Genomic DNA, 14,207 nt, shown 5'->3' with positions numbered 1-14,207 from the left:
AAAGACCTCACTGCTTAATACCATCACATTGGGGATTATGATTTCTTTCTTTTTAAATTTATTTTATTGGGGTGACATTGGTTAATAAAATTACATGGGTTTCAGGTGTATAATTCTATAACACATCATCTGTATATTGTATTGTGTGTCTACCACCCCAAGTCAAGTCTCCTTCCATCACCATTTATCCCCCCTTTACCCTCTCCTACCTCTCCCAATCCCACTTTCTCTTTAGTAATCACCATACAATAGTCAGTTTATGTTTTTTTCCTTTTTTTTTGCTTAATCCCTTCATCTTTTTCACCCAACCCCTGAACCCCAGGATTTCAACATATGAACAGGGGGACATAAACATCCAGTTGATTGCACATATGAAAAGATGCTCAACATCAGTAGTCATTAGGGAAATAAAAATCAAGACCACAATGAAATACCACTTCACGCACACTGGGATGGCTAGAATCAAAAAGACAGACAATAACAAACAAGTGTTGGTTAGGATGTGACAAATTGGAAACTTCATACATTGCTGGTGGGATGTAAAATGACGTAACCATTGTGAAAGCCAGTTTGGCAGTTTTTCAAAATGTTAAGCATCAGAGATATCATATGATATAGCTATTCCACTCCCAATAGAAATGAAAACACACATCACACAAAAACTTGTACACAAATGTTCACAGCATCATTGTTCATAGTAGCCAAAAAAGTTAAAACAACTCAAATATCCGACTGGTGAATGGATAAACAAAATGTGATATATCCTTGAAAAGTAATATTATTCAGTAAAAAAGAAGGAATGAAGTACTGATAACATGCTATAGCATATGAGTCTTGAAAACATTATGCTAAGTGAAAGGAGAAAATTATAAAACACCACATATTGTATTATTCCATTTATATGAAAAGTCTAGAACAGGCAAATCTATAGAGACAGAAAGTAAATTAGTGGTCGCCTGCAGGTGTGGGTAAGGGGTGGGAATGAGGAATGAGTACAATGTTTCTTTTTGGAGGGATGAGATATTCTAAAATTATGTTGTGGTAGTGGCTGTACAACTCTATGAATATACCAAAAACCACTGAATTGCATAAGCTTTAAATGGATGAAGTTTACAGTAGGTGAATTATATCAGCAAAGCTGTTAGAAAAAAACTATGTAGCTAGTAAGTGCCCATTCAGGATTTCAAACCCAGTATCTGGCAAGAGAAGGTAGTCAATAAATGTTTGTTGAATGAATGAATGAATGAATGAACACATTTCACTTTCCAATTAACAACAAGATACGGATACCCTTCCTGTATCAAGTGTCACTCAACATTGTTCTGAAAACTCTCGCTAATGCAGTAAGAGAAGATGAGGTAATCAGAATAAATATTTGAAAGCAAGAGAGAGTATCATTGTTAATTTGATGTAATATGATTAGTATATCTAGGAAAACTAAGAGACTATGAAAAGCAACTGGAATTCACATAAGAATTTCATAATTGGATTAGATAAAAAAAATGTGAAAGAAAATGAAATTATAAAAATTAATAGATTATTTTCTATATAATAAAAAAAATTCACCATGAGGACAAAAACGAATGAAAAATATCTAAGAATGAACTTTTTTTAAAAAAGAAGGTGCTGGATGTATAAAGAAAACTATGAAATGTTATAGATTTAACGGTTGTTTTTTAATCAAAATAAAGTGGTTTTAATATTCATGTCAGAATAAATGCTAAAGAATATTAAAGAAAACAACCAAAAGAAGAACAGTGAGGGGACTATCACTATTCAATATTAAAAAATATTTCTAAAATCAATACAATTTTTATAGGGAGTTAGATAAATATATCAGAAGAAGAAATAGAGTTCAGAAATAGAACAATAACATTTAGGAATTTATGTCACAAAAATGGCATCTAATTGAGTTAAAAAATTGTATTCATTAAATGATTGGTGCTGGCAATTTTCCATCCAAATGGAAAATACAAATGTTGGTCCCATCTTACAGCACGCCAGAATAACTTCCAGTTGCATTAAAATTTAACTTTAAAAATAAAAACATAAAATATTAAATTTAAGGCATATACTTGTTTAAATATGAAGTGTAGGCAAGACAGGACACTCAGGATCTGTAAAGGATAAAGACGTATCTAACCAGATGATTATTCTTTCTAATTATACATGAAGACACCTTTTAAAAGTCAACATATAAAGAGACAAAGGAAATATAATTACAAGAAATGACACAAGGTTAATATTCACAAATTAGTGAGAAAGACAAGCCACCCAAAGGAATAAAGACGAAAGGATATTAAAAAAATTTTAAATACATTCCAATGGTCAATGAAGAGAAAAAGATGTTCAATCACTAGTTGTCAGGAAAGTGCACATCAAAATAAACTAAATATTCTTGTGTTTGGTTCTCAGAATGGGGAAAATTTAAAAAGCACTAACATTCACTGTGGGAAAGGATGTTTGTTGACATAGATGTTATGTCATGATATTATCTGAAATATATTGCTGGTGGGAGTTCATATATTGCTGGTGAGTGTTTGAATTTTACAAGTTTTTGAAAATAATTTGGTGGTATGTATTGATTGAAGACATTGATTCCTGCACCTAATAACCACTCAGATGACAGTCTTTGACTGTAATTAAGAAATCAATAACAAAATCGTCAACTTTTAGGAAAATCAAAATCTCATATCTAAATAACTAAAGGGTCAGAGAGAACATTACAACAGAAATTAGAAAACATGAGAAGTGAGGCATAATGAAAATGTTTTATACCAAAATTTGGGACATGCAGCTAAAATGTTCTCAAAAATTCATAAACCTAATGCTTATGTTATAAAAGAAAATGATTGAGTATTAATGAGATAAGCATCCAATTAGGAATTTTAAAATAAGAATTTAAAAACCAGATAAGAAATAATGAAATCAATGGCAGAAATTAATGACACAGGAAACAAAGATACAGGAGGACCAACAAAGTCAAAAGTAGGATTTTGAAACAACATGTGAGACCCACTATCAGTGACTCCATGAAACAGCATATCTTACTCCATAGGCCCTTCCATCACTGGGTCCAAATAAATGCATTATTCAGTCCATGGAATCCCATCACTCACACCAGAGAAATCTGAACTGCCCACCCAATAAACCACATCATACACCTCACAGTCATCATCACTAACTGACTCTCCAATAATCACACCACAAAGTCTCCACCATTCATTCCACAGACCACCCATTACTCCTTCCAAAGACCTTCCTTACTCACCCCACTGAACTCCCATCATTCATCCTTACAGACCTCCATGACTTATCCTGCTAACACCCATGACTCATTGCACAGAATCCTCCACCATTTATTCCACAGGCCTCCATCACTAATTCCACAGACCACTCATCTTACTGTAGAGACCCTATCACTCACACCACAGTCCCCATTCCTTACTGCACTAACCCCTTATCACTCGCCACATAGACTTCCATTACTTATCCCACAGATCCAATTACTTACCTCACAGACCCCATCAATGATGTCTAAGGATCCTCCTCATCAGTGAACTTAGAGGACCCTCATTGCTCACCATACAGATATCCCTGTCATTGACCCCAGCCTACTGAACACTAACTCCACAGTTCCCCCATGACTTCCACCTCAAAGTGAGCACCATTCACCCCTTCATATCTCCTCCATCACTCACTCATCTCCCCATCAGTCATTGCACAGACTATCCACATTTTTCCCCCACTGACCCTGTCACTCACCCATAACCCCCTGCCACTTTCTCTGCGCACTTTGTGACTCCAGAGAAGCCCCATCACTCATCCTACAGAGCACCAAATTCACGTTATGACACTCCTATAATTAGGTGAATACTTTACTGGCACTGAATTTCCCCTGTTAAACTCAGGCCGGGAGCCATAAGTGTTGGAGGTGCATTTGAGGGACTGTTTTATCCTGCACATGCTCAGTGTCGCCTGGGAATTGACCGTCCATCTGCAGTTACACCAGGTGCACTCACGACATGTTAGTGTATGTGCATGTGTGTCCAAGGAGAGGCGGGCTTTCAAATTTTCTTTAGTGACTTTGTCAGGCAACTAACATGGAAGTGCCCTTGGGAGTATCTCTCCGGGAGTCGCCATCTTGGAAGGGTGGTCATTCTGCCACGGAGCCGGCGGTCCCCAGCCCGATCTCCCCCTGTGGTACTTCCCGGTAGCTGATGGGGCCAGACCACGGGCTGTGCCAACCAGACTTCTCCCACTGCACTGTCCCCCAGCAGCCGCGGAGGCTCAGGTCGGGCGCTGTCCCTTCTCAGAACGCAGGTGCTGGCACTGAGCTGTATCCCCGGGAGCCCGCGTCCCCCCGCTCAGCTGGAAACATTCCTCCGAGCGGCGGGCCCAGAAACTGGCCCGCCCCCTCCCCAGTCCCAGCCCCAGCCCCGGTCTCACTGCTGGGGTACTGAACGGTCCGCGTTCCGCTGGCGGTCGCAGAGCCCGGGGCGCCGCTTCGTGCCCACCTGACAGGGCCTCTGTCCACCCGTGGGCTGAGGGCATCGCCCAACTCTTCAGCTGTCACCGACCAGAGTCGTTGCCACCGCGGGGAATAGTACGTGTCAGCTTTAGGCCAGGAAGCGGAAGTCGCCCGCAGCGAGAGTTTAACCACTCTGGGCGCGGGGACTTGAGGGGTGATGGAGAGCCTCACACCAAGTATCTGTGGAGTAACTTGGCTGGGGGGAGTCTGTGACATCTGTGGTGGGGCATGCCATCCAATGTTTAGAAATCCATTAATTGACCTTTATGGTTTCCTTATATAAACATTAAGGCTAAAGGTTTTAAAGATTCAGGTTTTGATTTATTTTCATGAGTGTTAAATCTCAAGTACCCATTTGTAACTTCCTTCCCCTTTTGACTCATGAATTATTTAGCAGTCCACTGTCGAACTTGTAAAAATGCTTTGAGACCAGGAGGGCAAGGAAATAGATACTTTATTCACACGGGAGTGACAGGGAGAACAGCCCAACGCAGTGTCCCCTGGAGTATGGGGAGTTTTATATAGCAGAGGAGTTTTTGTTTATAGGGGAAGGAAAAGAAAGCACTGAGTGCCAGTTGCAAGTTGTGTGGGCTTTGATCTGCAGTTGTTGAAATTCAGTCTAAAGGAGCAGTTTACGATTTGGGCCACCTCAGTCCAGCCACATCCTGTTCTCAGAATTAATGACTCAAAGAAAGAATTAAGAGGGAGTACAGAAAATTTTACAGTTCCTCACATCATTTTCCATTTCCCCAAAGACAAACTTAATTCCATGTTACTGACATCTATCCTAATCGCACTGTACTCTCAGAATGTCTGAATGATGTGGACTCTTTGAAATTTGTTAAAACTTCCCTTAAGGCTTAAGTACTGGCCCACTTTTCAAAACTGTGTCATCTCTTGATTGAAAAGACGGTGTATTTTCCAGGTGTTGTGTTTAGCACATGTGTTTATAGATCCAAGCTTCTTTGTTGGGTCATTTAAAATTTCTATCTCCTGCTTCATCATTCTCTTCTGCTTTCCCCATGTGTTACTCAGGACAGAAATACCCGCACTGTATTGTTGATGAGTCATGTTTTCAGGGCACCAGTCAATTTGTGCTTCCTATACTTGGAAGTTTTTTAAAATCACTTTTAATTGTCATTTTATTACAGTTGTCCCAATTTTCCCCCCTTTGCCCTTGTCTGCCCACCCCACCCCACCCCACAGTCAATTCCCTAGTATGCAGCAGAAAGAACTCCTACCTTTTGCAACAGCATGAATGGAACTGAGGAATATTATGCTAAATGAAGTTTTATTATTAAATGCAGGTAAGAGTATTTTGTTGTTGAATAGATAAATGCAGCCAAAGCACTTCCCCCAATGACTATAACATTTCCAACTCCCATCAGCAAACTATGAATTCATTAACGCAAATCTCTAGCATTGGATGTCCATGCTCCTTTTAATTTTTGCCAGTGAGCTAGTAGTATTAAACTGCTTTAATTTGCATTTTCTTAACTACTTGTGCGACTGAGGATATTTTTCTCTTTGTTAACCATTTCAATTTTCTCTTCTGCCACTCTTCAAATCCTTCTCCAATTTTCTTTGGACTGATTTGTCTTTTTCTTATCATTTTGCAGAAGCTCTTTGTACATCAGGGATATTAACACTTTCTTAGTTGCATTGCAGCGTGTTTCCCCTAACTCTTTTTGTTCTTTGCATCTGATGTGTCCTTTGATCGGTAATTAGAAAAATTTATTCTCTCATCAGAAAAGTCTAAGCTTTCTTTTCTGGCTTTTGTATCTCCTGTCTTGCATGATTTTCCTTCCCTATTCCAGGTAGTCCTAAAAAGGTAATTTTTTCAATAATGCAATAAAAATCCACTTTAATAAATATCACGTAGTTTACCTGTAGTCTATTAAGTACATTTTATTTTATTTTTTATGTGTATCTCACTTTGTTCTTTTTTTAAATTAGAAAAAACTTTTCAGTTACAGTTTACATTCAACATTATTTTGTATTACTTTCAGGTGTACAGCATAGTAGTTAGACAATCATATACTTTACCAAGTGCCCACCCCCGCTGATATTTCCAGTACCCACCTGGCACCGTGAATAGTTTTTACAATATTACTGACTATATTCCCTATGCTGTACTTTACATCCCCATGACTGTTTTGTAACTACCAATCTGTACTTCTCAATCCTTTCACCCTAAAAAAATAGTCTTAATATTAATTTTTAAAATTTTTATTTATTGATTTGGGGGGGGAAACATAGATTTATTTTTCCACCTATTTATGCATTCATTGGTTGTTTCTTGTATGCACCCTGACCAGGGATGGAACCCACAACCTTAGCATATTAGGACGATGCTCTAACCAACTAAGCTACCTGGCCAGGCAACATTTATTTCCTTTTTATTCTTTTAATTTTTTTACTCGAACCTTTACTTTAGTTGGAATTTAGTCTAGTGTGTGGCATGAGGTTAAAGTCCGTCTTTGTTTTTGCTGTGTCAAATAAAAACAAATCCAGATATAGATAGTAAGAGACTAATTAGAAAGAAAAACTATTGCAATAGGAAGAAATATCCCATTTTAGAAATCTGCAAGCATCTCATAACCAAACGGAAAAAGGGCCTGCCTTTCTCATATAGCCAGGTTAAGGACAAGGCAAGCCAAGATCAGCAGAGTCTGTGGAGAAACTGCACAATCATGGGAATGACCAGTGGATCAACTGATTCTCAGAAAAAGCTGAGAAGGGGGGCACCTTCCACATTATCTTTTGTGCTTGCTCAGGCCGGGGTGATCAAAGTTCAGGAGCCTGTAGGAAAGACAGAAGCCTGACTAAAGTTTAGCTAACAAGCATTTGTTCCAATTAATCAGAGTTTATGAGGCAAAGAATGGGAATTTGGAGGATCTGTATCTGAACTGTCATAGGTAAACGGAGGGGGGGCATCTGTGAATCCTATCTAAGGCGTATACAGAAGTGGGATTCTTTGCAGTAAGCCGTTTTCTGGAACACAAAAAAAGTAAGGGGTTTTTTTTAACTGCCCTGTTTACCAAGGTCACAGGGTTCAAGTAAAATTCATTACCAGCTGGGACCCTTTATGGAACACATTGCTCTGCATTCACTCAATTAAATAACACTTCTGTAATATGAGGTCACAAATACAAGGACTGTTTGGAAAAAGTCCAGCCATTGTTAATATAGCGAGAATGGTTTGTGCAACATTGATGTAATCTGGCAGCCAAGGAGACTGGAATGAGCATGCAAGAATAATGACAACTTCACTGTACTAGTCAGTGGGGGCGGTAGATGATGTTGAGTGAGCATGTGTACTGTGTGGCCATCACATTCAAAATGACTGACTGAGTAAAGCAACGAATCTGCATCAAATTTGCATTAAGCTTGAATATTCCTCTATGGAAACTATGCAGATGATTCAGAAAGCCAGAGCTATGGTGATTGGCAGCTTCATCACAACAAGGCGCCCACTCATGCATCACATCTTGCGCAGAGGTTTTTGGTGAAACGTCAAATCACCCAGGTGAGTCAGTCCCCCTAGAGCCCATAGTTGGCACCCTGTGCCTTCTGGCTTTTCCCAAAACTTAAATCACCTTTGAATGGGAAGAGATTTCAGACTCTTGATGAGATTCAGGAAAATATGATGGGGCAGCTGATGGCAATTGGGAGAACTGTGTGAGGTCCTAAGGTACCTACTTTGAAGGGGACTGAGGTGTCATTGTCTTATGTACAATGTTTCTTGTATATTGTATCTTCTTCAGTTAATGTCTCTATTCATATTACATGACTGAATTCATTTCATCTGAACTCTATTGTGTGTCTGTAATCTGATGTCAAAGAATTTTTGTTCTTGCAAATTTATTTTTCTAGGAATGCTGGACTTTACAATTGTTTTATCAAGTTTCAAAATAAATACTATCCTCTACCTCCGCCAAAACTCCTAACAAAACAAAATTATTGTGATTTTGAGTTGAATTATATTTGATATTATATTAATAGCTTGGAAATAGTCAATGCTTTTTATTATAATAAACCTTTGTAACTAATAAGCTTGTGTCTGTATTTGATCATGACTTATATACTGAAATGATATTTTATAGTCTTCTTGTAAGTGCATTATCTTTTCTTGTAAAATTTATTCTTAGATATTTATAATAATTTTGTTGTCATTGTTCAGATTTATTTTTGCTAATCCTATGTGCTTACTGCTAATATAGGAAAAAAGTATCCATTTGTATAATTGTACCTTATACGTAGCTCCTTCTCAAAACTACCTACCAAATCTGGGAGCTTCTTAGTAGAGTCTCTCAGATTTTCTAATTGTACAATCATATCAGATATAGATAACATTGTCTCTTTTATCCAATATTTGATGTGATTTTTTCTTCTATTTTAACTGTACCAGACAGTAGCCACTAAGCTTATGTGGCTATTATTTTTACACTAAGTCTATATAACAGGTTTGTCTCAAAGAGGAGAGAGCACCGGAATAGATTAGACTTTGTTGCTATAGCAAGTTCAAATTGTTTGATCATCTGCCTCAGAGTGTTGCTTGCAATTATGTGGCTATTTAAATTTAAATTTATTTAAACTAAAACAATTTTAAATTCAGTTTCTTAGTCACCTAGCCACATTTCAATTGCTCAATAGCCATGCATAGCTAGTGGCTACTGTATTGGACAGCATTAAATAGAAAACATTTTCCATCACTGTGGGAAGTTGTGTTGGACAATGTTGAGATAGTCTTCAAAATAATGTTGAATAATAGATATGATAGAGAGCATCCTTATCTTGTTGCCAGTTTTAATGGAAATGGTTTAAACACTTATCATTTAGTATGAAGTTTTCTGGCAATTTTTGGAAAATGGTCTTGTCCATTTTAAGTAGTTTCCTTCTACTAATATTTTGAGTTTTTATTATTAATATGAATTGCTACCGAATTGTATCATACAATTTTTATAATAATTAATAGCATTATGTGGCTTTTCTAAAGTATTGGTGTGATGAATTATGTTGATTGATTTACAAATGTTCATCCATACTAGAATTCCTGGAATCACCTTTTTTTTAAAAGATTTATTTATTTAGAGAGAGGGGAAGGGAAGGAGAAAGAGAGGGAAAGAAACATCAATGTGTGGTTGCCCCTCATGTGTCCCCATCTGGGGACCTGGCCTGCAACCCAGGCATGTGCCCTGACTGGGAATCAAACCAGCAACCCTTTGGTTCACAGGCCTGAGCTCAATCCACTGAGAGCTATACCAGCCAGGGCTCCTGGAACCATCTTAATGGTTATGGTGTATTTTTTTCTTGAGACACAGCTGGATTTGATATGCTGATATTTTATTTAGAAAATGTCACCCATATCCATGAAAGATTATCTCTAGTTATCTTTTATTTTGAGCAATATTTGTTTCGGTATTAAAGTTATTCTCCTTTTATAAAATAAATTGGAAATTTTCCATCTTTCTGTATGGACTGGTAGAGTTTATGTGTATGTAACATAGACACATTTAGTTTTGATTTATTTAGGAAAGTGTTTCTTAATTTCCAGCTGGTTAAGATATTTTGGTAGTAATTTATTTGTGTTTTTATTGGATCTTATCAGAGAATGTGATCCTTCAAAGCCCTACCTTTTTTTCTCTCTTTCTTGAAAATTTCATTGATCCTGAGGAAAGGGAGGAAGGCCACCCTGCCTCCTGCTGAGGGTGCCACAAACAGTTACTGTTTCCCTTTGCCATTGATAGGGAGGTTCACATGTTGGGGTAGGGAGCAGAAAGTCCTTGAACTTAAGGGGTTGACCCTGAGGTGTACCACCGAGGCAAGCCAGAGCAGGAGGGAAGAGTCCAGGCAGCCGGACCTAGTGATTCAGCAGCAAGTCCAGTAGGTTTTAGTCCATGAAAGAAATCTGGTTGCCCATCATGAAGGCCTGGTTCCCCTGGTCCTGGGACAGCAGGTTCTCAAAAGGCTTCAGGTGCCCAGGCAGGTCCTTCACATAGTCTTCCTTGCCCACCTTATAGTTGGTGTAGATGTATTTGCAGTGGAGGCCCTCTACGCCATCATTCACCACATCCACCTCCTCTTCTGTCTATGTCATCTCTCTGCTTCTCTCATATTAGAACACTTAAGATCGTATTTAGGGCTCATCTGGAAAATCAAAGATAATCTCCCTATCTTAAGATCCTTAACTTAATCACATCTACAAAGTCCTTTTTCTTTTTCTTTCTTTCTTTTTTTTTTTTTTGCCAAACAAGATAGCATTTACATGTTCCAGGAGTTAACACAGGGATATCTTGTGGGGAGCCGTTATAAAACCTACCACAGGCTACTCAGTGGTCCCTAAATATTGATATCCATCCCACATACAAAATACATTCACCTTATTCCAACACCCTCAAAAGTGTTGAAATATTACAGCTTACAGAGTCCTCTCAAGTCCAGAATTTCATCTAAATATCATCTGTTCAGAAGTCCCAAATCTCATCATGTAAGTCCGGTATAAGTGGGACTCTATAAGCATAGCATCCTGGGCAAAATTCTTCTCCATCTGTGGACTTGGGGTAAAAAAATAGAAAACAAGTTATCTTTTCCCAAAATACAATGGTGGAACAGGCATAGGATAAGAGTTACAGACATTCCTATTCCAAAACAGTGAAAATGGTAGAAAAAAAGAAGTCATTGTTAATGAACCATTTTGAAATCAGCGGGGCAAATTCCATTAGGCTTCAAGGCCTGGGAATAATCTTTTGTAACTTGAGGATCCACCCTATGGGCCCAAAACTCTACTCTTGGAGTCATTCTTGCTTTTTCTTGATGGTTAACACATATTTGAAGCTGAGTAGTTTTATAGGCCTGTTTTCTACCTGCAGAATTTTAGGAGTCTGACAGCTTTCCTTTATTTTATCCTGTCTCTGTCCCTTTCAGTCCAAGCTGGCAGTGTTTCTGCTGGTATAACATTCGCAAAAACCTTGCAACCTCCTGTGTATGTCACAGGAATGTATACCATTAGACAATAGGATCCTCCACAGACTTGTTTCTCATTAATGTCAGCTCTATTCATGGCTTCTGCTATGAAGGTTGAGGGGATCCATAAACGACATGCCAAATCTCTTCAGTACTAATAAAACGTTGTCTGGCCACACTCTTGGCCTTCTCTCCAGAGCATACTTTCCTAGCACCTAATCTCTTAATTTTAGCACCTTTTGCAATCTGGGTAGACCGAGAATTTCCCAAATCATCAAGACCTGGTTTCTTTTTGCTTAGCAATTCTTCCTTCAGTTTATCTCTTTCCTTTCACATTTTTCTATACACAGCAAGTAGAAACCAGGCTTCATCCTCAACAATTTGCTTGGAAAATGCCTCAGCTATATGTCCAAGTTATTGCTTATAAATTCTGATTTCCACATAAGTATAGGACACAGTTAAGCTATGTTTTCTGTCATAGTATGACAAAGATTATGTTTCCTCCAGTTTCCAATAACATGTTCCACATTTCCTTCTGAGCCCTCATAAAAGGCACCTTTAATGTTTATATTTGTACCAACATTCTATTTATGATGATATATGCATTCTCTAAGACAATATAGGGTTTTCTACCATGTTCCTCGCTTCTTCTGAGCTGTCACCAGCAGTGCCTTCAGCATTTGTATTTCTACAAATAGTCTGTTTTAGGCAATCTAGGCCTTTTCTGTAATACTCTTCAACATTCTTCCAGCCTCTACCTGTTATCCAATTACCTTAGTCCACAGCAATTTTTATGTTTTCAGGTATTTGTTACAGCAACACTCCACTTTTGGTACAAACTCTGTATTAGTTTCCTATTGGTGTTGTAATAAATTACCATAAACCTAGTGGCTTAAAACAATGTAAACTTATTCTCTCACAGATCTGGAGGCCAGAGCTCAAAATCAGAATCACTGGGCCAAAATCAAAGTGTTCGCGAGGCCATGCTTCTCCTGGAAGCTTTAAGGGAGAATCCATTCCTTGCCTCTTCTGCTTCTGGTGGCCGCTGGTATTCCTTGGCTTATGGCCACGTCACTCCAATATCTTTCTCTGTAGTCACATTTCCTTCTCCTCTTATAGTTCTGTGATTTCCATCCACTTCCCTATTATAAAGACACTTGCTATTGTATGTAGTTAGGGCTCACTTGGATAATGCAGGATAATTTATTCATCTCAAAATTCTTAATCAAACCTGCAAAGTCCTTTTTTTTTTTGCCATATGGTAACATACACAGGTTTCAGAAATTAGGGCATGAATTTCCCTTAGGAAGCCATTTAGCTCACTTCAGGAAGGAAAGAAAATGTCCAGATAAAAGTGGCGCAATAGAGCTAAGAAATCTCAGAACCAGGTTGCCATAATTTTTAGCACTATGCAAAAACAACAGAAGAGGGAGCTCTGACCTTTGAGAAGCTACCCTGAACACCACCTCCTTCCAAAAGTTAAGGAAACATAATTTTATACAAAGAAGAGCAACAAAAAATGTACAAAGGACAAATCTCATACAATGTTGCTATAAGGATAAAAGCATAAGGGGTAGAACACCATCCTTAGAAACAATGAAAGCATACCAGAAATGCATGCTTACCAAACAGCTCAAAACTAATCAGCTATTGCAAACAAGCTAAAAAATTAAGAAAATGATGCAAGATGATGAGAGAATAACTTAAATGAGAACTAGAAAATTTCAGAAATAACTTGACAGACCCCAGGAAATATTTAGGAATACAACAAAAATCATTTTGGAATAGAAGGCTAAATGACAAGAAACACAAAGCAAGTAAACATAACACATGATGGATTAAAATAAATAGAAGACAATGAGAAGGAAATTTAAAAATAGAAATGAAGAAAACATTTGAGAAGAAATGACAAATATCAAAGTTAAAAAAAAAGATCCACTTCGGGATTGGGGTGGGTGGAGATGGAAGAGAATATGGGGGGGAGAGATAAATTGTAATGGAAAAATACAATCAAAAAGATCCAATTCATATACCATAGGAGTTCCTGAAAATAAAAGCAGACAGAGGCAACAAAAATATTTAAAAAGTATAATTCAAGAAAACTTCCTGGAATAATAAAAAACGTGAAACAATATACTGAGAGAGCACACCAGGTTTCTTTCTGCTTCTGGCTAAGATGGAGTAGCAGGGACCAAATTTATCCTTCTATCTGAAACAACTAAAATAATGATAAAATATATGAAACAATGGTCTTCAAAACATTGGACATCAAGCAACGAGTAACAGTGATCCTTGAGAATAGGAAACAAGTGAAGTGAGCCCTGCAAATGCCTCAGCCTGGATAGTTTCCAGTCACATTGCTGACAGAAAGAATCCAGGGAGAGCCCAGTGGTCTTCCTGGATTAAGGAGATGGACCTGAGAGTCCAAGAAGACCATGGCAGCTAGGGCACCAGAGAGGAGAGAGCTCCATAGAAAGACCACCAGAGATCTGCAGAAGGTACCTCTTGAGTCTTTAGCTAAGCACTCCTCAGCTCATGCATATGAAGAAACTATGCAAGGCTAAGGAAAGAACCACCAGAAAGGATTATAGGGAATAATCCTTGGAGTTCACAGAGGGCTGGGAATAGTTTCCAATCTTACTAGATACAGTGGAAAACCTCATAATTCACAGGGAATTGAGTAGAATACGTAGAAGGCCAGTAGGGGGGT

The 14,207-nt window shown here is 38.2% G+C and overlaps 1 protein-coding gene and 1 pseudogene across 1 annotated transcript in view; both read right to left on the bottom strand.

Moving 5' to 3' along the window:
• ZNF41 (zinc finger protein 41) overlaps positions 1-4,611 on the bottom strand; it is a 37,834-nt gene extending 33,223 nt beyond the window's left edge. Inside the window, exon 1 of the mRNA XM_045187546.2 lies at positions 4,518-4,611. The gene's annotated coding sequence lies outside the window, so the exon portion shown is untranslated. The remainder of the gene's footprint in view (positions 1-4,517) is intronic.
• Positions 4,612-8,975: 4,364 nt separating this feature from the next.
• On the bottom strand, positions 8,976-9,091 carry LOC112322538 (small nucleolar RNA SNORA28; annotated as a pseudogene).
• Positions 9,092-14,207: the final 5,116 nt, after the last annotated feature.

Source organism: Desmodus rotundus, chromosome X (assembly GCF_022682495.2).
Source record: "Desmodus rotundus isolate HL8 chromosome X, HLdesRot8A.1, whole genome shotgun sequence".
In the NCBI taxonomy this organism is placed as follows: Eukaryota; Metazoa; Chordata; class Mammalia; order Chiroptera; family Phyllostomidae; genus Desmodus; species Desmodus rotundus.
Note: the sequence above shows the minus strand (reverse complement) of the source record. Positions and strands in the feature narration are given on the sequence as shown.